The sequence below is a fragment of the Nycticebus coucang genome, chromosome 18 (genome assembly GCF_027406575.1).
Source record: "Nycticebus coucang isolate mNycCou1 chromosome 18, mNycCou1.pri, whole genome shotgun sequence".
In the NCBI taxonomy this organism is placed as follows: domain Eukaryota; kingdom Metazoa; phylum Chordata; class Mammalia; order Primates; family Lorisidae; genus Nycticebus; species Nycticebus coucang.
Window position 1 is genome coordinate 5,128,538 of NC_069797.1, and position 25,731 is coordinate 5,154,268.

Consider the following 25,731-nt stretch of genomic DNA (forward strand, 5'->3'; position numbering starts at 1 on the left):
TAGTATATGTTTACTTTTGTAAAAACTGCTAGTCTTCTAAAGAGGATGTACCATTTTGAATTCCCACCAGCAATGAATAAAAGTTTCTACTTCTGCTCATCCTTACTAGTATTTGGTGTTGACAGTGCTTTGGATTTTGGTCATTAACCGATTGAAGAGGTAATCTTCTTCTTGTCTTAATTTGCAGTTTCCTAAGGACATAGGTGCTAAGCATCTTTTCATATGTTTATTTGCCATCTGCTGATCTTTTTTTTTGTCAGGAGTCTTGTTCAGGTGTTTTGCCCATTTTTTAACTGAGTTGTTGAGTTACTTTTTCATATTTTGTATGTGAGGTAAACCTAAGAGGGTCACCTTGTTAGAAAAGAAAAAAAAAAGCATCTCTTGATAGCCCACCTGGGAACTGACCTGGTCGCAGCTGAGCCATGGTGTTCTCACATTGAACATAAGCAACTTGACTACATGGCAATGTTAGCCATTTGATGACTGACCACTTTTACAAGGCCACTTTATGACTGTGATGATATGTGGCACAAACAGGACCATTCTGTAATCATGCCTAAACACAGACAAACACAAGGTCCTGGTGTAAACCAGAAAAACAACTAGTGTCCCCCTCTCCGGGCCAACATGATTACTGTTGCTTTTTTTCCAATTGAAGATTTAGCCTCACTTCATTCCTGATGCCTTCTGGATAAAAATTAAGATGCTCAGGGGTAAAATTGCCTCCACTTTGTGATAAGGCCTCAATCCAAACGCAAAAACCACCTTTTTCTGAAATCTCCCAAACAAGACTAGGGGATTTCCCAGAATGCAGAGCTTTCTACTCTAAAAATCGGGAAGTTCCTGGGCAAACCTGACTGCCCTGCTCTCCTGTTTTAACCAGCCCCTCCCAGTGCCTTCTTACTGTGATGCCTCCCAGCTCCCTGTAGTGTTTGGTCTCCCTTGTTGAGACTGCTCCAGGAAGCCTAACCTTATTTAACTGCAGCTTGGTCCTGGTGGTCTTTGGTGATGGGCAAAGATCCATCAACAAAATCAAAGCAGCACAAACACTATGGCAGCGATCTTAGTAGGTCACTCCTCAGTAATTTTTGAAATAATGAATTTACCTCCAGCGATAAAAAGTGAAAAAAAATTGCATAACTGATGAGCAAGCCAGGTAACATAAAGAATCTTGCCATAAAAGAAAAATGTCCAGAAAATATTGTGATTCCCTGATAGAAAGATCTTTGCTTTGCTGTCTTTGTAACAGTTTCCTTTCCCATCTGTCTCTCAGGGATCATGTCGGACTACCAGTTTGGTAACCAGTTCATGTGCAGCGTGGTGGCCTCGCACGTCAGTCACCTGCCCACAACCAACCTCAGCTTTGTCTGGATTGCTCCCCCTGCAGGCACAGGCTTTGTGAATTTCATGTAAGTACCTAGGTGTATGTGACCACACACGGAAGGGACTTCCAACCTCTCACGGCATTACACATAGGGTGACTGCTTAACTACTAGCGTCAAAAGACATCAAAACGTTTTTTTTCATGCAACTTGTTTTTGCATATTTATTTGTACCTCCAATGTTCTGAACTGGATTTTAGCTGACAAAAACAAGATAAGATAAACGTAAGTGGTTGGGTGGGAGTGGTGGAGAATAAAGAGAAGTTGTTCAAAGGGTACCAAGTTTCAATGAGGACAAATAAGTTTGGAGATCTATCACATAGCATTGGTAACTATAGTTAATGATACTGTATTATATATTTCAGAATGCCAAAAGAGAAGGTTTTAAATGTTCTCATCACAAAAAAAAAAAAGTATGAGTATGTGAAGTGAAGGATATGTTAATTTGGTTGACTTAATCATTCTGCAGTGTAAACACAGGTCAAAAAATCCCATTGTACTCTATGAATTTATCAATAATTATTACTTGTCAATTTTAAAAGATACAAATAATTGAGGAAATCGGGGCAATTAGAAAATGAATGTTCAGAAAATAAGAGGAAAAAAGGTACAGAGAATGCTACAAGTTTCAGCTACGTGGTGAAAGAAGACCACAAGTTTAGCTTTGACCTTGCTGGCCACAAATGCCCGTTAGGAAATGTGATCGATCAGTCAGGAGGTTCACGGTGGCCAGAAGTTAGATGTCCTGTAGCAACTAACGACCGTCTCCTCTGCTTCATTAGGAGGAATGTGGGAGATGTAGTAAGCTGTGCCCTCAAGAGCAGCCCTAGATAAACTCTGCACCCTGGCTGCAAGGCTGTGAGTTGTGACATCTCTCAATACAGACTATATCCCACCCCTGCCCCAGAGTCAACACTCCTTGTCCTTCTTACTCAGCTTTTCTTCCTATCTTTTTCTTCCAACACATGGTATTCTTCATTTATTTAATTATGTGCATTGCTAATCATTTGTTTCTTCCCACTAAAATGCAAGTTCCTTGAAAGAGAATTTGTTCTGTTTTGTTCTCTGATTTGCCTCATCTGTCCCTGGCACACAGTAAGCTCTTACTGTTTGTTCGATGGATGGGTAGGCCAGTGGTAGGAAATCTAAGACAGTTGAGAAGCAACTATTCTATGGGAAGCCAAGTAAAAAAAGCTGGAAGGCATTTGGAGTGGTTTTCTCTCCCAATCTCCTGCTCAGACAACAAAATCCTATAAATCTTGTGTACTCCAAAATTTACCATGCCTTTTCTTCCCCTTTGATAACACACAGTTCAGTGCCAAGGGTTTTACAGCCACTGCATTACTGATTATCTGCTCTCTCTGCCTGTCCTCTGGGTTACCCAGGCTGCCAGCATCACATTCATCCCACATAGCTGGTTGACATTCAATCCCATCATTTTTCTCCCTCAGAAAGTTTTTTATATCTGAACCTTTTCATTCCCGTACTTCTTGCTAAGATGACTGCAGTAGCTTTCCAAATGACCTGCTTGCTTCCAAACTATTTTTCATCTGGTCCATCCTACATTTTTGTTGTCCAGTTAATCTTCTGAAGGTGCAACCCTGATTTCTCATAATTTAGCTAAGCCTAAAACTCCCTTTTGAAGACCAGACCTTTCGCATGGATTAGAAGGCTCTTACCAGTACCACCATCTGTCATCTTCTCTCTGATGCCCCAGAGTGTACACCTCCTGATAAAGCACAAACTGTCAGTTCCTCCCACAGTTCCCTACACATTCTGTGACTTTCTATCTTTCTCCAAGCATTTCCCTTGGGCTAGAATGCTGTGTGTGTGTGTCAATTCTAATTGTTAAAATCTTACCTATTATTTCATACCTGGAGGCTGAGGCAAGAGAATCGCTTGAGCCCAAGAGTTTGAGGTTGCTGTGAGCTATGACACCACAGTACTGTCCCCAGGAAGACAAAGTGAGACTCTGTCTCAATAAATAAATAAATAAATAAACCAACTTGCCATGGTATCAACAACAAAAGTGATGTGTATTGTCACATTTTGCTTGTTACTTTATTATGGTGGTGATTATATTTTCCAAGTACTTAAGTCAATCTCTTGCCTTTTCAGTTAGGTTAGATTTTATGTGGACAGATTCTTATTAGTTTTTGAATCTCCCATAGTTGGTACAGTGTCTCATACACAGATACATATATTAGGGAAAATGTCCCCTGAATTGTATGATGTTCGGTGTTGTCATTGCCTTAGTTTAACATGCTTTCTTTTACTCATTTTGGTACTTGAAAAGATAATTTAAATTATTGCCACATGTAACTTCTTAACTTAAAATAAAAATGGATTATTTGAAAGATAAAACAAAGTAAATCTATGTCAACAATATAGAACTCTGAACTCTCCTCCCAAAAGGATGTAGGTTTTTATTTAAATCTGTTTAAAAATGATATTTGATGGCTTCTGATCTGTTTTGGGGATATGAAACTTTTTTTCCAAGCAATGACATAGGTATTTTAAGTTTTAACTTTAGTGTTTTCTGAGCAGTTGGTCAGAAAAATATAGTTTGGACAGAAGTAATTTTTACTGACTACAAAGAAGTTTATGCCCCCTCAGTTGTATTTCCCAATAAAATTTTGATGACAAAGTTTGTATTTTTTATCATTCTTGACAAATAGGTTTAAGTCTGTGATTATAATCCAGGTCAATGTTGAGTGTTAAGCTGCTTCCTACCTGGGCAAGGTGCTTTTATTGATCTCTTTCCTAATTGGTTTGTGAGAGAATACAGGAAAAGTGAGGATTGATCATGGACACTGAAGCAATATATACTTGAAATGTTCTTAACTAAAGTCATGCAATTTCTCACCTTTATTCCTGTTCAGTATTTACTGTGTTAAGAGTTAGATGCAGGAGTTAGTATTTATAATTAGTAAGTTCTCAGCAATACTTGAAGGGGATTGCTAATATTTAACCTTAGTTTTAAGTAATAAAGAAAAACAAAATAATATAAAAACCTGTGGCATTTGAAAGTAAATAGACCACAATTGCCTTTTCTTATTAACCTCAGAAATTAAATTGTTTACTTTTTAAGGAGGGGGGAGGATTATTTCTTAGATATTAAACTTCAGCTGTACTTATATGCTTTTGCGATACATTCTAGATAACTTTCCTATCAGTTAACTCTTATTGTTATTGTTTAAACATACTTGTTTTCTTTTTCTAATTGGATTTCAAATCCCCCAAGGTCAGGGACTGTGTGTGTTATATTTTTATATACCTAACAGTTCCTAACATTGAACTAAAAATATTATAGACAATAAAAGGTCCTCAGTAAATATTTTTAATAGCTAATTATGATATTATACTTTATTGATTCTAATATACAGATTTTCTTTTTTATATTATGGAATCGAACTAGAAGTAGGGTTGTGTTTTACATTTGATGGCATCCTACAGTTATAATTGGCAACAATTGCTTTTTTTCTTAGTATCTTACAATTGATGGTGTGTTGTATTTGAAAAAATCCAGCAACTAACCTTTATCATTTTTCCATGTATGTGGTCTTTCTACAGCTGGCAACAGGATTGACACTGCACCCAATTCTGTAATCTCTTATTAGTAATTAATGTATGATGTAAACTCTGATTTGAAAACCCAGTTACCTATTTAAAATCCTTTTTTAAAAAAATTCTATGCCAAGAGTTATGGAACATTTGAACTGAAATTCAAGATAATTATATGTATGCTGAGTGTGCCTTTCCCAATGAAGAGTAAGTGGCAGACTGTCTGAGTAAACCATGTTTTATTGGTAAACCACTTAGCCACATAGTCATTTGGGCTATCTGTTTATTGACTTTCTTGTTAAAAATAATCAAGTGAGAGGACGCCCAGAGGATAACATGCTGGCTGTACTGGTGCAGATATGGAAAATGGGCTGGAGTTATCTTATCAATATTTTTTATGATACCTGTTGTTAACATTTAGGTTTTAAGTGACAGTTTTACTTGGAGATTTGCTTAGTATCTAGATCTTATGGAAATATACACTATAGTTTGTGTTTATTTTTATATTTGTTTGCAGTCTTTAGTGACCAGAAAACCTCAAATTAATAAAAGAGGCACTAAATTATCCAAACTTCTTGCATATAAATCCTCTCCCCTCAACAAATCCCAAAGAGGGAAGAAAAAGAGAGAGGGAGGCAGGGAAAGGGGGAAAAAGTGGAAGAGGAAGGAGGGGGCAAAGGTGGGGACAGAGGGAAGGAAGGAAGGATGGAAGGAAGGCTTCCTTCAAGCCTTCTAACTCCGAAAGTTAGTGAGAAGCCACTAGGGAAAGGGAGTTGTAAAATAACAACTATGATATTAATGATGTTTTTGAAAATTTACATTGCACCAACAGCTGTTGTAAGTGGTTTACCTCTTTTAATCCATTTAATTCTCGTAGTGATCTATAAAAATGGTGCTGTTATTATCTCAGTTGGCAGACGAGGGAATTCAAGGACAAAGATGTTAAGTAACATAAAGGTACTTACTAGTGGATGACACAATCTGGCTTTAAAGCAGGGGATTTTCGCTACTTCATTATAGTGCCCTTAAAATGATGACTTGTCTGTTTTGTTGTGGTAAAATACATACAATATTAATACAATGGAAATTAAATAGAGTTTTCAGTGTTAGAGAATCAGAATCTAACTTTTTTAGGCGGCCGACTTGTGTTTTCTATCTACATTTTGAAATCTGTCTTTATATGGGATATAATACTATAATGTATTTGAATACTGAAAGGCACCACTGTAAAATTCTGACACATGGAGAACACATAGGATTAAAGTTTTGTATATGAGTTTGATCTTGATATGTATGATATAGGTCCATCTTTTGGATTTTTGATTCTATGCTATTCCTTGTCACAAGGGTAGTTCATATGGAGAACATGTGAATTAGAGGCAAAATTCATCACTTAGATTTAGGATTACCTGAACAGAGATGCTGTCCTAATTTTAGGATAAAAATGGAACATTGAAGAGAGTCAGATTTGTACCTAAATTGGTGATAAAATTTAACCTTATCTGAGTTTCCTCACAGCTGAAAACAGAATGAGCCGAATGGTTTTCTGGTTAAGATATAGAGCATTGACAACGAAGGAACTCGGGTTAGCGAAGAGGAAAACAGGAGGACGGTATTCGAACATTTGATATTTTAAAATATCTCCTACCTAGAGGGATGGTTTTCTTAAAGTACACTAAACAAGAAGACAAAAACAATCGCTTAAAAATTGAAGACACAGCAGTTTGTGAACACCTTATGGATTCAGAATAACATAGATGGAGAGTTCTGAAGTGCTGTTTTGAGTGTAGCTCAGATGCCTTTAATTTTTGATGAGAGTCATTCCAGTCTGTCTGGGGTATTCTTCAGAAAATATAGTACAGTTGCCCACTTATTTATATCAGAAGAGAACATTACAGATAGATTTGCCTCATTACCTAAACATTTGAAGTAAGACTGGGACTCGCCTATGGCTATGTGTATTGGGAGTGCATTCATACCTGGAGATGAGGATACTAACAATGATACATACAAATGTTATTTTACTTTTTGGATTATACATAGCTTACTACAAAAATAAATTCTCATGTAAACCTGAAAAGAGTGTATCCATCCATACTGTAAAATAAAATCAGATACGCTATTCCCCAAAGCTGGAATTTCATCCATCCCTTAAATAATAAGTCTGTTATTTTTTTCTGATTTTCTAGTTTCTTTTTTTTAACAAACATTTCCCAACTTGAGACAAATTATTTCTGAGCTGCTCAAAAACATACCTCTGAATGACAAGATAAAAAACATTATCTATCCATAAAGGTAAATAGCTAGGAGCCTAACTGATAGTTCTCACTTCCCCTTACGTCTCTGCTTTTCATCAAAGTTAAATAACCAATTAGCCTTGGACAAGGAGCAGTCTAAGGACTAATGTGTGTTCTTTTGTATCAACACTTTGGCAAATGAGGTCAGGATGCTGGGGATTTATTTTTAATTTTAGGAAGTATGGTTGAGATAAAATATATCCATAAGTTTCCCAGAAGAATTGAAGAAATTCTTTTTGTAATATTAACTAACAATGTATTTATTTTAATTTAATAGATATTTTTTTGGAAAAGAAACGATTTTTTTTCATTTTCCCTTTCTTTTTAGTCCCTTCCTGGGTCTCCTCTTTCTAGGAAGTCACAGTGTGAACAATCTCTTGGAGTCTCCACTAGGAACCTTCTTTGCACCAAAATCATAAGGCATCAAGGAGGCTGAACTGTTTTACAATGGGAAAATTTTCTACTCTAGTAATAAAATATTTTTAACCAAGTTCCCAAGATGGACTTACTTCTCTGGAATTCTATCCCATAGCAAATAGCTGTGTTAGTAAATTCGTTCTTTTTTAAAAAATCTTGTTTCCCATTTCCTTTGTAGACCAAAATGTTAGTTTTTCTTAATGTTGGCTGTAGAAGGAAAAAAAAAAAAACTCTAGGAAAACCACCTCTTCCTTTCTTCTTTTCCTCTCATGTAATCTTGTGAGAACTCGAGGAGGGCACTCACGTAAGTTTAGAATCCACAAAATGCTCCTTAGTGCAAGGCCTTATGGTCTAGATGGAATTATTACTGTCCTTGGTACTTCTAATTTGGAACCACATGGAACATTTGTGAAAGTAAAAGGACCAAAGTCAGTAAATTTAAAAATTTTATGTGTGACAATTATTAGAAATTCTCTAAATCCAATAGAAACTTTCTAAATGAAGTACAGGCAGAGATTTGGATTATTTTTCTATGACTAGAGTTGATTGAACCAGTAGAAGCCCTAAGTGTGAAATTTTCCAAACTTCCTACACAGTCAAAAATAGCAATGACAAAGATGTCTGAGAAATAGGTGAATAAGTTTTTCTCATGGCAGAAACAGCTCCATGGTTTGCCAATATAGTTACTTGGGTAATATGTACTAACAACAGCATATTATTAAGCTCCAATTTTAGTAAATTTTTGAATGTTAAGGCATTGTTACAAACATGAAATAAGATTTACTGTTTCTTTCAGATAAAATTTGTGGAAGAACTTATTTTGTCCTCTATGACTTATTTGTATGTACACGTGTGTATGTGCCTACACACATTCATGTATATGTGTGTGTGCGTGTGTGTATATACACATATATGTATGTATACACATTTGCATACCTATTGTCTTAGTCCATTTTGTGCTGCTGTAAAAGAATACCTGAGACTATAGAGACGATAGAAATTTAAGAGAAATTTTAAAGAATAACTGAGATTACCTGAGACGATAGAAATTTATTTGTCTAATTCTGGAGACTAGGGAGTTCAAGTCTGAGGGTGCCTCTGGTGAAGACTTTCTTGCTGTGTTATAACATGCACATATAACACACACATACTTTAAAATTTATTTAGAGCTGTTCTTTCTAAACTTTAATTTCTAAGCCATGTGAGGCTATTTAAGTTTAAATTAATTAAAATAAAATGAAATAAATCAGTTCCTCACTGTGACTTCACAGTATTAGTTTGTGCAGAACACCAAGTTAAGAAATTAACATCTAATAAAAGTTTTAGAAGGAGAGAAGAGAAAGAATAAGAAGAGGCAAATGTGAAGAGGTGATGGTGGAGAATTTACTAGAACTAAAGAAGAAGATGTAAATAAAATAAATTAGCACTATGATCATGCCCCATGATCGCATTAATGGTAAACCATCAGAATATCAACAACAGAGAAAATGTCAAAGGCAAACAAAGAAAAAAGATTTCCTATAATTTAGTCCTGCAGTGGTCTTCTCATCAGCAACAAGAGATGCCAAAAGACAATGGAACAAGATCTTCAAAGTTGATGAAGGAAAACAATTGCTGTCCTAGAAGTATTAGTCAAGTGTGAAAACAAAATAAAAATATTTTTTTAAAAATAAAGTTTGGTATTTTTACCACACACAAATCATGTCATAGCAAGCTTTTAAAGGGTGTACTTCAGTAAAAAGAAAAACTGAGGACTTCTTCCATGACTTAGCAATTATGAATTGAGCTGCAATAAACATTCTGGTACAAATATCTTTGTTATGATGTGCTTTTTGGTCTTCTGGGTATAAACACACATGATCATAATCCTCCTCATCTGATGTCATGGGCTATCTTCTTAGATTCACTTTCAGTATCCATATCATAGGTCTCCACGTTTGATGACTGCGTCATGGCTTTGTTTTCTGGAGGTGTTGAAAGGAAAACAAAACTTACCCTTAAAATTCATAATAGGTATTGTTTTGATGACACATTCTGGCACAAGAAAAAGAAAGAATAAGTGAAAAATACAGGCATACATTGTAGTAACTATGGCAGTGGACAGGGAAGTCCTTAAAGAAACAGAATCTTCAGAAAGAAGTAATCTGTCTCTCTCTACTTGCAGAGACAGACACAATCCATTATACAGTAAAAACTTCTTCCTTGTATTTGCTTCCTCTCTGTGGTTATTCCATCATACGAGCCCTACTTGTGATTTTCTGCTTTTCTTTTTTTTTGAATTTTTGGCGGAGGTTGGGTTGGAACCCGCCATCTCTGGTAAATGAGGTGGCACCCTACTCCTTTGAGAGACAGGTGCCACTTTTTTTTTTTTTTTTAATGAACCACCCTCAGATCCAGAATAATAGTGTGTCATAAGCTGGAACTGACACTTTGCTATTTCTGGTCATTCTTTAGCGAAAAGAACATCAAGATTTGAGATTAGACAGCCACCCTGACAGGTACATCAATGAGAAAAGTCAATTTAGCATTATACTGCAGTGTAAAGCGAGATGAGAGAGAGAGACAGAGTAACAAGAGAACCCACCTGAAGAAAAAAGAAGGATGAAAAATCAACAGCTCACAATGAAGCTAATGCAAAAGACAGCAACTATAAATAAATAGTTGAAGTTACACAAATGGCATTCAGACTATGGATGGGAAATGAAATGAATGGAATTGAAGAGAAAATTGAAAACATGCTTAAAGAAGTACAAAAATAATAGGAAAAGAAAGAAAAACAAAAAAGAAAACTAAAAAAATTAGCAAAATTGAAGACATGTCACAGAGGATCCAGACAAAATTAGGAAGGTTATGACAGAGCGGGAAGTACAGGAAGAGACATTAAGGAATATGGAAAACACAGTGGGGAGCATTTCAAAAATAGAACAAACAGTAGAGAAGAAAAAACCTCAGAGCTTAAAGATAAGGCTCTTTAGCTAACACAGTTATTTAACAATGCTCTAAAGAAAAAAACGAATGCAAGCAATCTCTTAGAGAGATATAACTATGCAAAGCATCCAGACATATGAATATTAGGTGTCCCTGAAGGTAAAGAAGAGAGTCCTAAGAGCATGGAGGGTCTATCTAAAGATATTACAGCTGGAAATTACCCAACCATTACCACAGAAATAGCCATACACTTAGTAGATGACTATTGAACTCCAGTATGAATAATTCGAATAGGACATCTCCTAGACTAACTGAAGTTTACCTGGCAAAAGTCAGCATGAAATAAAGTTTCAAAAGATGACAGACATAAGCATCATCTTACCTACAGGGGTAAATTATCAGATTAACAGCTAAATTTTTAGTGGAAAACTTCAAGGCAGAAAAGACCAGGCTCCTCTCTTGAATCTGCTCAAACACCACAACCACCAGACTAAGACTTTCTATCCTACAAGACTAAGTTTCATATTCAGTGGAGAAATCAAATCTATTCCTGCCATGCTACCTTTAAGGACATGTTACCCCTGCCTGCCCTGCAAAAAAGACTAAGTCCTGTCTTAAGTACAGGAAAATACAAGAAACCCACGACAATGTCAAACTCCCTAGAAATCCTAGCAACTACAATTCCCTGAGTGACATTTCAGAGTCTCATACATTATGACAAACAGAAATGCGCCCTACTTATCTATTCTCTAATTAAGTCTGAATGGCTTGCACTCCCCACCAAAGAAACACAGGCTGGATGACAGGATTAAAAAAAAAAAAAAAAAAGAAAGAAAGAAAAAGAAAAGAGAAGGAAGAGAAAACATGAATATGCACTCTTCAAGAAACTGAACTAACCCCAAGGACACAACAGGATACAGCGTCAGGATTGGAAAGCAAACATTTCTCCACATGGAAAATAAAAGAATGTGAGAATACCACTTCTCATCACAGATACTATTGACTTGAAGTAACAAACATGAATAAATGAAGGGTCATCACATACTGAGGAATGGAACAGTTTATCAAGAAGACATGTCAGTGCTAAATAATAATACACTCTACTGAGGCACTGCCTGATTTAAAAGGCCAAATCTGCTGGATCTAAAGAAAATGACAAAAAGCAAGACCACAATTGCTCGAGATTTCAACACCCCACTGACAAAACTGGAGAGATCCAAGCAGAAATTAAACAGAGAAACATTGAACTGAAACCCATCCCTAGAACAAATGGGTTTAATAGACAATTACATAACAGTTCACCTGAATACCACTGAAGACACATCCTTAGCAACTCATGCACGATTCTCCAAGATTGATCATATCCTAGGTTGTAAACTGGCTTCATTGAATTACACAAATGATAAAGTGGAACTTACAGACCTTAGTGAAATTAATGAAGAATGGAGGTGGAACAAAATCATTCATTTCCTCGCATAGTCATGAATGCTAACCAATAGCTGGCCCAAGAAAAAGATAAAGATTAAAACACATGTATTTCACAAAAACAGTGATAATGAGGCCACAAGCCACAAAACATTTGGGATACAGCAAAAGTGGTCAGGAAAGGGAAATTCATTGCCATAAACAGCTACATCCAGAAATCAGAAAGAACACAAATCAACAACACAATGGCTTCTATCCCAAGTAAATGCAAAAGGAAGAGCATTCTATTACTAAACAGCAGAAGAAGGAACCAAAAGGAGATCATAGAACTAAATGAAATCAAGGCAAAAAAAAAAACAATCAAAAATTAACAAAGCTAAAAGACGTTACTCTGGAAAGAAACAAAATTCATTACCCTTGTCCCTGATTAATCTTAAATAAAGAAGTATGATGTCTAATAAAGTCAACCAGAAATTAAAAAGGGGAAATAACAGATATCATGAATATATAACACTTGTTGACTAAATCCTACAAAAATCTCTATGCCCAGAAATGTGAGAATTCTGGAGGAAATGGACAAATTTCTGGAAGCACAGTAGTTCTCTAGACCCAATCAGGAAGAAATAGATCTCCTAAATAGACCAATGGATCAATTACTGAAATGTAAACAAAAGTAAAGAAAGGTGGCAACAACAAAGGCTTTAACCATATAGCTTCAGATCAGAAATCTATTAAACCTTCAAAGAAGTGGTACCAATATTGCACAATCTATTCCACAAAATTGAGAGAGAAGGAACCCCCCCATGTCCTTTTATGAAGTTAATATCACACTGTTACCAAATCCAGGAAAGGCCAGAGAAATAACTCATAACTCCCAACATTTTTACTGGCTATAGATGCAAAAGTACTCTGTAAAACTCAACACACAAAATCCTGCTGTACAACAAAAAATAAATAAATAAAATAAAAAAGTTGATGACAAGAGGATTTCTTCCCAGAGGTGTGTAACTTACCACTTTTATAGTACATCAAAAAGAAGTAATAACAAAGACTATAGGATCCAGTCCATGGATACAGAAAAAGCATCAGCCAAATGTCAGCACCTTCTTAAATAACAAACTCAATGAAATTATCATAGATGTGACATTCCTTAAATTGATAGAGGTGTTCTATGACAAATCCACACCCAACAAGATTTTGAGTTGAGAAAAACTGAAAATATTTCCCCTTAAATCAAAATCTGATGAGTATGTCCTTTATCACCTCTACAATTCTACATGGTTCTGGAAGTCCAACACAGAATAATCAGATAAAAAAAATCAAATATAAGATGCACCGCAGGTGTAATCCCACCAATCATCCACCCTCTGCCCACCCTCCATCTCCCTTCACTCCCTCTCCCCCTTTCCCATATTCTTAGGTTATAACTGGGTTATAGCTTTCATATGAAAGCCATAAATTAGTTTTATAGTAGAGCTGAGTACATTGGATACTTTTTCTTCCATTCTTGAGATACTTTACTAAGATGAATATGTTCCAGCTACATCCATGTAAACATGAAGGAGGTAAAGTCTCCATCTTTCTTTAAGGCTCCATAATATTCCATGGTGTACATATACCACAACTTAGTAAATGTAGAATATAAATCTCTTAACACAATAACTTAAGAAAATGCCAGGAAGGCTATGTTAACCAGTGTGATGAAAATGTGTTAAATGGTCTGTATAACCAGTGTATTGTGCCCCATGATTGCATTAATGTGCAAGCTATGATTTAATAAATAAAAAAAGGAAAAAAAATCTGAATATTCAGTATTGTGATTTTAGGATTTGTTTATTGATGTGATAAATCAAATTCCTGTTCCTAAAAAAAAGCAAATGTATCTATAATTGGGTATGGACGTGGAGGAATTCTCACTCTTTGCCAAAAGCTGATGATATGATCTTGTACCTAGAAAATTACAAAGATCCAGCCAAGTGTCTAATGGGATTTCAAGATAGATACAATATCCCAGGATATAAAAACAATGTACTCCAATGGGTGCCATCATATATGCTAACAATACTCAAACTGAGAATAAAATCAAGGACACAATTTGCTTCGCAATAGCATCAAAAATAAATAAAGGACCTTAAAATATATTTCACAAAGGATAGGAAGAATCTCTCCAGATAGAACTATTAAACACTGAGAAAAAAATTGCAGATGATGTGAACAGAGGAAAGAACTGATGCTGTTCAAATGCAGATACTACCTGAAGTAATCTAAAGATTCAATGAAATCCCTATTATAATATGAACATCGTATTTTCTAGATCTTGAAAAAAATAGTTTTATGTTTCTTTTGGAATTAGGAAAACAAACAAACAAGCAAACAAAAAAAAAAATGAAATGGCCAATGCAATTCTCCCAAAGAAGAACAAATCTGGAGACTCCACTTTACCAGACATTAGATTTTACAACAAGTCTATAATAATGAAACAGCAAGATACTGTTGTAACATTAAAGTCATAGATCTATGGAATAGAACAGAGAGTCAAGACATGAAACCAGCCTTATGTTTCCATATTGATGAAACACACAAAACCATAGATTGTGGAAGTGAATGCCTATTAAATAAATGGTGCTGGGAATGCTGGTTAGTCACATGTAAAAAAGCTGAAACAGAAGCTGCGCCTCTTACCGTTCACAATAGATAAAAGATTTAAACAGAAGACACACAACTATAAAGACACCAGATTAAAGTGTGGGAAAAGCTATTAATCTTTTCAGTTTAGAAAATGCTTTGTAAAGAATACAATTCTGGAAATCACAGCAAAAACAAAATTAAACAAATGAGATTGGATCAAATGAAAAAGTTTCTGCAGACCTAAATGATATAACATAGCAAAGAGACAACCTATAGGATGGGAAAAGACATGTGCACGGTACACATTCAACAAAGAAACAATAACCAGAACTTATAAGAACCCAAGCAAATCAATAAGAAAAGATTGAACAACTTCTTTAGAAACTGTGCAAGGGACATGAACACAAACTTTATGGGAATAGTCTACTGGACTATAAGCACCTGAAAAATGCTCATTGTTCCTAATCATCAAGGAAATGAAAATGAATACAATATGGAGATATCACTATGCCCACTAAGAATGGATGATGTCATAAATTTCTAAGACATCAAATGGTGCACAGATGTTGAGAGAAAGGAACACTCAGGGACTGCTGGTGAGAGTGAAAACTACTTACAACATCTTGGGAAAGTAGTATGGAGATTCCTCCAAGCACAAAAAGTAGTCCTACCATTAGATTCTGTCATTCCACTACTTGGTATTTACACAAAAGAAACAAAAAGACATTTTATCATAAAGATATTTACAATTCAATGTTTATAGCAGCACAATCTGCAATTACAAAGATGTGGAAACAACGGAAATGACCTCCAACTCATGAATGTATTAATAGATTATGGTCTGTGTAAACCACAGAATACAACTCTGCTTCAAAAATTATGGGGTTTAGGGCGGCACCAGTAGCTCAAAGGAGTAGGGCTCCAGCCAAATATGCCGGAGGTGGCGGGTTCAAGCCCAGTCCCTCCCAAAAACAGCAAAAAAAAAAAAAAATTATATATATATATGGGGTTTGTGTGCAGTGTCTGTGGCTCAAAGGGGTAGGGCGCTGGCCCCATGTGCCAGAGGTGGTGGATTCAAACCCAGCCCTGGCCAATAACTGTGGAAAAAAAAAAATGGTGTTTTGTATCTTTTATAAAAAGCTAGATAAAATTGGAGTCCATTCTCATAAGTATCACAACAATGCAAAAACTAAAATCACATTTAATAAGCGCTAAATTTGGACTAGTAAATAAGCACCTAAATGCACACATTAGAGGAAAAAGTCATTGAAACTCAAGTCAGTGAGACGGGGATACGACATATGTAAATTTCCATGCAACAGGTACACTGCATGGGTATATTGCATACTTCCTAGGTATACACACTTACAATTCAGATTTTAACCCTGTAAAAATCAACTACATAACCTAATCATATCTATCCCCATATTAATCTAATCATATCTATCCCCATATTAACAAAGGAACCTAGTAAGGAAAAAAAGTCACTTTCAGGTGTGTCTTGGTATCACTGTTTCAGTGAACAGAGAAGCCAAGAACACAAAACAATTATAGCTTGGACCCAGTACATCCTCCATGTTGTGTTAAGCAAGACAGAGCCAAATCCTGGTTCTAAAACATTTGATAACAGCACCATCACAACTCCATGGATTCCTTAACTTACCTTCTCTTCTGATTCGCATGGTGCCTGTTCAGAGCCAGGGCCTCTTTCAGATCTAAATTCAATGGCCAGGGATTGGCAGTGATACAGCACACTGGTAATTCTGCTTTGCCTTCAAGAGATCTGCCTCCTTTCTTAGCCAGAAAGGTCTTTATCTTTATACGACTTCATGGAATGGAAGTAAAAGGATGCCATCTGGAACCATGAAGATGCATTCCTCAAGATGTTCTTGAACACCTATAAGAACAATAAGATGAATGTTTCTCCAATGAAGGCATTTGGAGATGTAGTAGTGCAGCCAAGATGAAGTGCCAGGGTGGGCTGGGCAGAACAGAGGATGGATGAGGATAAAGAAAATAAAGATTGAGACACAGAAGTTTTTGGTTGTTTTCCTACTGAGAAGAGACCCATAGCTCCATCTTCAGAGAAGAGTTCCATAGCTCCATCTTGAGCAGTAACAAATACTCAAGAGAGCACAGGGTCTGCAGTCAGAAAAATAGCCCTAGAGTTTCCTTTCTGCCATACACTCCTAAAGTGTACTTGCACAAGTTACTTTAACTCTTCAAGTCTTAGTCTTCACATAGTCAAATGGAAATATTAATAACTGCTGTCTTCTCAAGATCAAAAATACTTGTGCGAATAAAAATGCTTCTAACCTCCAAAACATGTGAAAAAGTGTGAGCCACTTAACTCTACTACTGCACAGGAATGAAGCCCAGTTAATGTCATGCCATCCTCCATTATACCATCCTCAAATTCTTACGATTGAGGCTATATACTAAGGAATTCAACATGGGACATATGACATTATTCATAATGTGAGTAGTTCTATCCAGCAAGGGCTTTAGGGTTGACCTCAGGTAAGTGAAGACCACTTACACATAGAGGAGTAGAATGTCAGTGAAGTGGGAAGTGTGAGTGAAGAAAACACAGCATTAGCCCATAGTAGAGAATATTTGCAAGATGGAGCAAGTGGATGATGGGTCTCTAAAGGAGAATGAGAAGAAAACAGCCTGGTGACATGAGGTTCACATTGATGAACTCCCCCATCTTTAAGGCTGGGGTGTCTTCACAAGCCAGTTTCCAGATACTGGGATTTCACACAAGGTATTCCACTTCAATGAGGCCACAGATGGGCAATGGGAAGGTGACAGTGGTGAGAAAGATGCCCTGAATGAAACTAAATATGATCTCCCTTGTCTAATATGGTGCTCATTCTGTGGTTCTTGATAATGATGTAGTGTAGAGAGTATCATGTGGTAACAAAGCAGTTGTAGCCCATCTATGGGTATAGAAAACACTCAATACAATCCAGGAAATGGTGGAAAAAGAGCTTTGACACTCAGCCTGGATAAAAAACAGTGTGTCACCTTCCAATCCTACAGAAAGGAAAAACATGTCAAAATGAAATGAGCAGCACAAGAAGAAGCATGTGGTGTAGGGTGAAGCTGAGTGAGGAGATAATAGCTGGTAGGATGAGAAGCATCCTCCCAAAGGACAAATGCAGACCAAAAGCAAAACAAAGAACCTCATCTCCAGGCTGTGTGTAGGGTGCCCTGAAAAATAAATTGAGTCACCACCAAGAGAGTCCTCATAGCTTTGAGACTGTACAAACTTGAAACTCAAGAGATTCAAGACACAAGAGTCTTAACCCCAAAGTCACATTACCATGCTTTTTCCTGAAGACTCAATGGGCTGTGTTTGAAAAAGTGATAACCTACTTTTTCAAGAGCAAAAGTCAGATCCTTATCAAAACACTAGTAGTAAAAAGTTTCTATTTCAGAATCTACCAATTACTTAACTGAAGAAAGAAATGTTTTCTAAAGTCTTCTGTAGAAAGATCAATGTTTAAAGACATTCAAAGTCTTCTGAAGTTAGACCACTTTTATTTTGGATATATTCTCTTTGAGCATATTTGTGTTTTAAACACAAACTAACACATTTAATAAGTAGGCAAGACAGATGCTACTAATCCTGAGAAGTAGGATATCAAGAGCGACCATTTTCTTTTCCATTGCATCTTTTATTCGTGACGTCTTTGAAGTTACCCAAAGTTCTTGAATCAGGATTTTCTGTCCTGTGGCTGCATGAATGGACTGCTTCATGCTTCCAGAATGAAGTTGGGAAGGCTTGTGATTGAGAAATGGTGTAGAGATGGCCACTCACTTACACTGAACATTTCACATTGTTTTATTCATCAACAGACATAGTCGTACTCTTAATTTTTTGATTAACTATGCTTTTTTTAAGTTCATATTAATATGGGAGCACAGTTAAGTTACATGGTTCGCATAAGTAAGGTTAAAGTCTGAGTTGCAAATGTGTCCTTCAAACAGGGGTGGAATGCACATGGTGAGTGGGAATTTACCAGACTTCTTCCTTGAATCCTATGAGTTTTTCTCTCATAGGAGCATGTATTAATCTAATGGTGCCACTTTAGGACTAAGTACATGTGATGTTTGTTGTTGATTCTTGTGACACTTCACTGAGGAGACTGGCTTCCAATTACATCCATGTGTTGCAAAAGATACAAAATATCCACCTTTTGTTAGTAGAATAGCATTCCATGATACATATAAATATTCCAGAATTTATGACTCCATGTGTTGAAGGTCACTTGGGTTATTTCCACATCTTCATGATTGTGTATTGTGCTGCTATAAACATTCAAAGGCTGGTATCTTAATAAAATGTGCCTTTATTATCTTGGGAAAATTTCTAGTAATGGGATTCATATAAAATAGTAGGCCCATACTTAGCTCTTTTAGGCCTCTTCATACTACTTTCCATATGGGCCATAGTAGTTGCAGTTCCATCACGAGTGCATGAGTATTGCTTTCTTTCTGCACCCATGCCAGCATCTGCTGCTTTGAGACCTTATGATTGGGGTATTCTCACTGGGGACAGGTGCAATCTGAAATATTAATGGTTTGGATTTATATTTCTCTGATAATTAATGACAAAGAGCATATATTCACAATTAGTTTTTCCATTAATCTTTTTTAGTGAGACAAGTTTCTATTCTTATCTCTTGCTCAGTTAATAAAATTATTTAATGTTATTGATTTTCTTGACTTGCCTATATATTCTGGTTATTAGTCCTTTGGTGATGTCTAGTATCTTTTTCTGGAATGGCCATTAGAGTTAATCTCATATTACTGTTGATGTCCTGAATATCATCAAAATGTTTTCCTTTCAATGTTTTCATTACCTTCACAGAAAGGAATAAGTCATAATGGACAGATGAGACAAGTAGGGAGGATGATGAAGATCAGGAGGAAGAGGGGGAGAAAGATGAAGAAGAGGAAGAGGAGGAGGAGCAGGAGGAGCAGGAGGAGGAGGTGGAGGCCAAACCAAGAGTGAAAATGATGTTGCTCACTATTAACTCCCTCACAGACAGTGCTATGTGATCTGGTGCCTTGTCATCATGGAAGAGCTATGACTTTTTGGCTACAAATTCAGACCTTTTTTGTTGATTTTTTTTTATCTAGCCTTTTTAATACTTCCCAAACTCAACTTGGTAAACCATTTGTTCATTTTTTTAACAAATTCATACTGAATAATTACTCTGAGATCAAAAACTTTAGCAATATCATTTTCACTCTTGGTTTGGACTCCTCCTTCTCTTTATCCTCTTCCTCCTCCTCTTCCTCGTATTCCTCTTCCTCCTCTTCCTCTTCATCCTACTCTTCCTCCTCCTCTTCTTCATCCTCCTCATCTTTTTCCTCCACCTCCTCTTCCTCTTCTTCTCTTTCTCCTCCTCCTCTTCCTTCTCCTCCTCTTCCTCCTCCTCTTGCTCCTTCTCTTCTTTCTCTTCTTCCTCCTCCAATTCCACTCCTGCTCTTCTTTCTTCCACTCTTTTTCTGCTCATTTCAGCTCCTCCTCCTCCTTATGTTCATCCTCCTTGTTCTCCTCTGCATCCTCCTCTTCTTGTGGAGAATTGCCTGACTTCCATTGTGCACTTTGATGCTTATTTTCAGGCTTGTATTGGTATTTCATTTTATTTTTCATCAGTGATAAAACAACCCCAATCCTGGATTGTTTGCAAACATATTTTTCAGAACAATTATAATATGTATTTTTGTCTAATTTTACTTTTGCTGCTTTAAAGTCATTGGTATCTGCCATGAGAACTACAACTTCCAGGTTCTTAGGATTTTCAATAGTATAAAATAATATTGTTTTCCAAACTTTTACCCAGTGAATGAGCAGGAAGTGGAGGAAGAAGAGAAAAAGGAGGAAGATGTGGAAGAGCAAGAGGCAGAGGAAGAGGAAAAGGAAGAGGAGGAATAGGAAGAGGGAGAGGAGGAGGAAGAGGAGGAACACGAGGAGGAAGAGGAGGAGCAGGAAGAGGAGGAAGAAGAGGAGGAGAAGGAGGAGTCCAAACCAAGAGTGAAAATGATACTGCTAATGTTTTTAATCTCAGATTGATTATTCAGTATGAATTACTAAAAAATTAATAAATGGTTCACCAAGTTGATTATTGGGGAGGATTAAAAAGTTTAGATAAAAGAATGCAATGAAAAAGATCTGAATTTTTAGCCAAAAAGTCATGGCTCTTCCATCATGAAAAAGCACCAGTTCACACAGCACTGTCTGTGAGGAAGTTAAGAGCAAGCAACATCATTTTCACTCTTGGTTTGGACTCCCCCTTCTCCTTCTCCTCTTCCTCCTCCTCTTCTTCCTCCTCCTATTCTTCTTCCTCCTCCTCCTCTTCCTGCTCCTCCTTCTCTACATCTTCCTCTTCCTTCTTCTCCTCCTCCTCTTCCTCCTCCGTATCTTTTTCCTCCTCCTTCTCCTCCTTTTCCTCCTCCTCCTCTTTCTCCTCCTTCACCTTCTCTTCCTCCTCTTCTTCCTTCTCTTCTTTCTTTTTTTCCTCCTCCTAATCTACCTCCTCCAATTCCACTCCTGCTCTTCTTTCTTCCACTCTTTCCTGCTCATTTCAGCTCCTCCTCCTCCTTATTGTCATCCTCCTTGTTCTCCTCTGCATCCTCCTCTTCTTGTGGAGAATTGCCTGACTTCCGTTGTGCACTTTGATGCTTAGTTTCAGGCTTGTATTGGTATTTCATTTTTTTTTTAAGCAGTGATAAAACAACCCCAAACCTGGATTGTTTGCAAACATGGTTTTCAGAACAATTATAATATGTCAAATTTTACTTTTGCTGCTTTAAAGTCACTGGTATCTGCAATGAGAACTACAACTTCCAGGTTCTTAGGATTTACAATAGTATAAAATAATATTGTTTTCTAAACTTTTACCCAGTGAATGAGCAGGAAGTGGAGGAAGAAGAGAAAGGGGAGGAATATGAGGAAGAATAAGAGGCAGAGGAAGAGGAAAACGAAGAGGAGGAATAGGAAGAGGGAGAGGAGGAGGAAGAGGAGGAACACGAGGAGGAAGAGGAGGAGTAGGAAGAGGAGGAAGAAGAGGAGGAGGAGAAGGAGGAAGAGGAGGAAAAGGAGGATGAAGAAGACGAGGAGGAGGAAAAAGATGAGGGAAAGGAAGAGGTGGAGGAGAAGAAGGAAGAGGAGGGTGAAGAGGAGGAGGAAGAAGAAGAAGAGGAGGAAGAAGAAGAGGAGGAAGAAGAGGAGGAGGAAGAGGAGAAGGAGAAGGAGGAGTCCAAACCAAGAGTGAAAATGATGTTGCTTGCTCTTAACTCCCTCACAGACAGTGCTGCGTGAACTGGTGCTTTTTCATGATGGAACAGCCATGACTTTTTGGCTAGAAATTCAGATCTTTTTCATTGCATTCTTTTATCTAAACTTTTTAATTCTCCCCAATAATCAACTTGGTGAACCATTTATTAATTTTTTAGTAATTCATACTGAATAATCAATCTGAGATTAAAAACATTAGCAGTATCATTTTCACTCTTGGTTTGGACTCCTCCTTCTCCTCCTCTGCTTCCTCCTCTTCCTCGTCCTCCTCTTCCTCATCCTCCTCTTCCTCCTCCTCATTGTGTTGAATGGCCTGACTTTGATTGTGCACTTTCATGCTTAGTTTCAAACTTTTCCAACTTTTTATCCTCTGTCTTTATTTCTTCATGGAAGTTAGATGTATTTTCTCAAGATAGGAGCTATTCAGCTTCACTTTTTTTTGCATGTCAGGAGAAGATTTGATTCCTCCATCAAATACGAACTGTAGTTTGCAGGTTAAAGAATGCTACACTGTCAGAAATTTGTTGAAGTGCATTCAAGATAGGAACTCTTCATGTGTCCTACAAAGTTTCTGCTGGGAAATCAGCTCCCAAGTAGCTAGGGCTACAGGTGAGCCACAGCTGTTAATGTGATAGAATTAGCCTTGTAGATCAGGTGGAGCTTATACAGGACAGCTTATAGCATTTTCTATTTTTTTTTTTTAACATATGCTGCAGCTGTGGACAAGTGCCAGACAGACTCTTGGCAGGATTCTGTGGTGGAATATCTCTGCACATTATTACATCCATCGGCTTGTCTTTAGGAGGCTGGTCCACCTAAACTAAAAGTCATACAGGAGGCTCTGAAGCTCATTTAGAATTCAAGGGCATCAAGGCCAGAGTCCAGAAACCTTATAAGCGAGTCAATGCTTCAATTTAATTGGACGATTTTCTTTGATTCATCACACTGTGGGCCAGCAGCACAGTCGCTTTTTTCTTCAAGCTCTCACATGAGGAAGTATTGCTCTCTGGAAAGCTAGATGTATCTGTCAAAAAATCAAACAGGATTAACACTCGTACTTAGCACGAATAAACCCATATTTCCTTAGAAATGAACTATAATGCTTAGTTTTATTGTCATTTCAGGTAATGTATTTCAATTCCTACTGCCAATAAAGAAACTATTACAATATTACCACAGGTGTTAAAATGGGAAATGCCTGTTGAGGTGTACTAGATTTATCTTAGGTCCTGATGAATGGTCTTTCTCTATGCTAAATTTTCCCAAACAATGAAAATGTCATTAGACTAAGTGGTAATAACAAAATAAAAGTAAAAACATAATTCCATATACCTAGTTCTGCATAAGAATATACCTTCTAACATGGGTTGCTGGATGTTAAACATAGCTTACTCTTGGGAAATCCATTGACTAAGTCTATCAGTTTCTTTTGCTCAAGTTTCTATAATATCCATTACCTCATTTCATATTTACAGTAATCATAAAGAAACTTTCAGCCACATTTTTTAGATTAAGATATTGATGCTCAGTGGCATAGAACAATTGGCCAAAGATAACATAACATAGCTAGTGATATAGGAATTTGTAACCTGGAGGTTTCTTTTGTCTTTGATTTTAACATCTGCCTATCTGCTAATAATGCAAGTTGTTGTCAAATGATCTCATAGCACAGTAAAATTCTAGAAGTGTCTCAAGAATCAGGGAGCGGAAAAAAGAAAAATAAGAACATCAGTCCAGCCTCTACTACTTCTGAGATTTCTATTCCAGTTTCAACAATATATACTACATATATTAGACTTCCTTAGCTGGGCATTGTGATGGGCATCTGTAGTCCAAGCTACTTGGAAGGCTGAGACAAGAGAATCGCATAAGCCCAGGAGTGGGAGATTGCTGTGAGCTGTGATGTCACAGAACTCTACTGTACCATGCTGCCTCTGATAACTTATGAAAGCTAGGAACTTATCACACACCTTATTTAACCCTACCATCCTGTTAAATACCCTGACCTGTTAGCAAGCCTTCTAAGAAATGATGGGAAACCCAGGGCTCTGTTGAGCCACATACCAGGCTTGCTTTCCTTCAGCTTGCATGGCTTTGAAGAAAACAACTGTGCCAGCATCTTCAGAGACATGAGTCAATTTTTCACAAAAAGCAACCCAATTATTGACAGTACCTGAGGGTTTATCCTGAGTATTTTATATTCCGGATGACTCTCCAAACAGGGCAGTGACGTGTCCTCCAAAGATGTTGCGGCAGTTTTTAATCACAAATTCCACAAGCTGATTAACGTATAAAAAGAAGTATTTATTTTCATATAACATGTTGATAAATTGCATTTTATATAGTAAACTGAAATTTAAGAAAGTGTATTCTATTTAACTTCTATAAGACATTGTCTTTCAGAATAAATACCTTCCATTTCCTTTACTAATGGTGATTCAGTTCCCCAGCAAGTATAATACAAAAACTTCATTACCTTTTCTGCAGAGGCCATTTCTTCTCTGCTTGCAGAAGGATGCCATATAATACTTGGAGCCATACACACCCCTAAGTGTAAAGCATCCATTTCATTTGCCGCGGAGAGTTCAGCGATATTACTTAACACCAGGAACACGTACCGTAAGAGCACAACGTTTGCTCTTGGTAGCTGGTCTAATAGCCTAAATACAGAAAAATGCACTCGGTAAGCAAGGCAATTTATTTCAATCTTGTAAAGGCAGGCAACACTAACTTTGCATGACGTACAAGGCAAATAGGAACCCAGCTCAGATACCCAAGTTTCAGTTAATGTGGAACCCAATGAAGTGAGAACTGCAGGGAGACAATGAGAAAAGAAACGCTGGAGGTTTTTTTTGGGGGGGGCATATTTATACACTGTCTTCACAACACAATGAAAACTTAGTAGAATTCAGATAAGTATCATTTAAAAACGAATACCCTTCATGAAATACTTTCCTGAAACTAGCTCAATATGTTGAAGCTTAGGTAAATCTTGCAACATTTAGATTACTCTCAACCACAACCCACCAAAACCTTTCTGATGAAATTAAACAGTAATTAATTTTAAATTACTCCTTTATTTTTAACTGGCAACACAGAAATGCTGTCTCTAGGTGAAGAACCAAATCCCAGCTGTAAAGACCACCCGGTCCATTCTGAGAGTTCATTGTCTGCTCCACCATCTTCTGTGGTTGATTTTGTTCCAAATATTGCCTCATTCCTTTTTATTTTTTTTTTGAGAAAGAGCCTCACTATGTCACCCTGGGTAGAGTGTTGCAGTATCAGTTGTCAGTTGTCACAGCAACCTCAAACTCTTGGGCTCAAGCTACTCTCTTTGTCCAGCCCTTTAAGCAGCTGGGACTACAGCCACCTGCCACAATGCCCAGCCATTTTTTCTTTTTTTTGGGCAGGTGTTTCGCCATTGTTTAGCTGGCCCAAGCCGTGTTCAAACCTGGATCTTTCAGTGCATGTGTCTGGCGCCATAACCACTGTGCAACAGGATGCCGAGCCAAATCTTACCTCCTTTCTATCACTTTTTAAATATGTGTCAAGTTTTCATTACTTTCTTTTCTACTATTCTCATTTGGTAATTGCTAAGATTTTCTTTTTTTCTTTTCTTTTTCTCTCTCTTTTTATCTCTTAACAATTTTTTTTTATTAAATCATAACTGGGTACATTAATGCATTTATGGGGTACAATGTGCTGATTTTGTGTACAATTTAGAATGCTTACATTAAACTGGTTAACATAACCTTCACCTCACTTTCTTAATGAT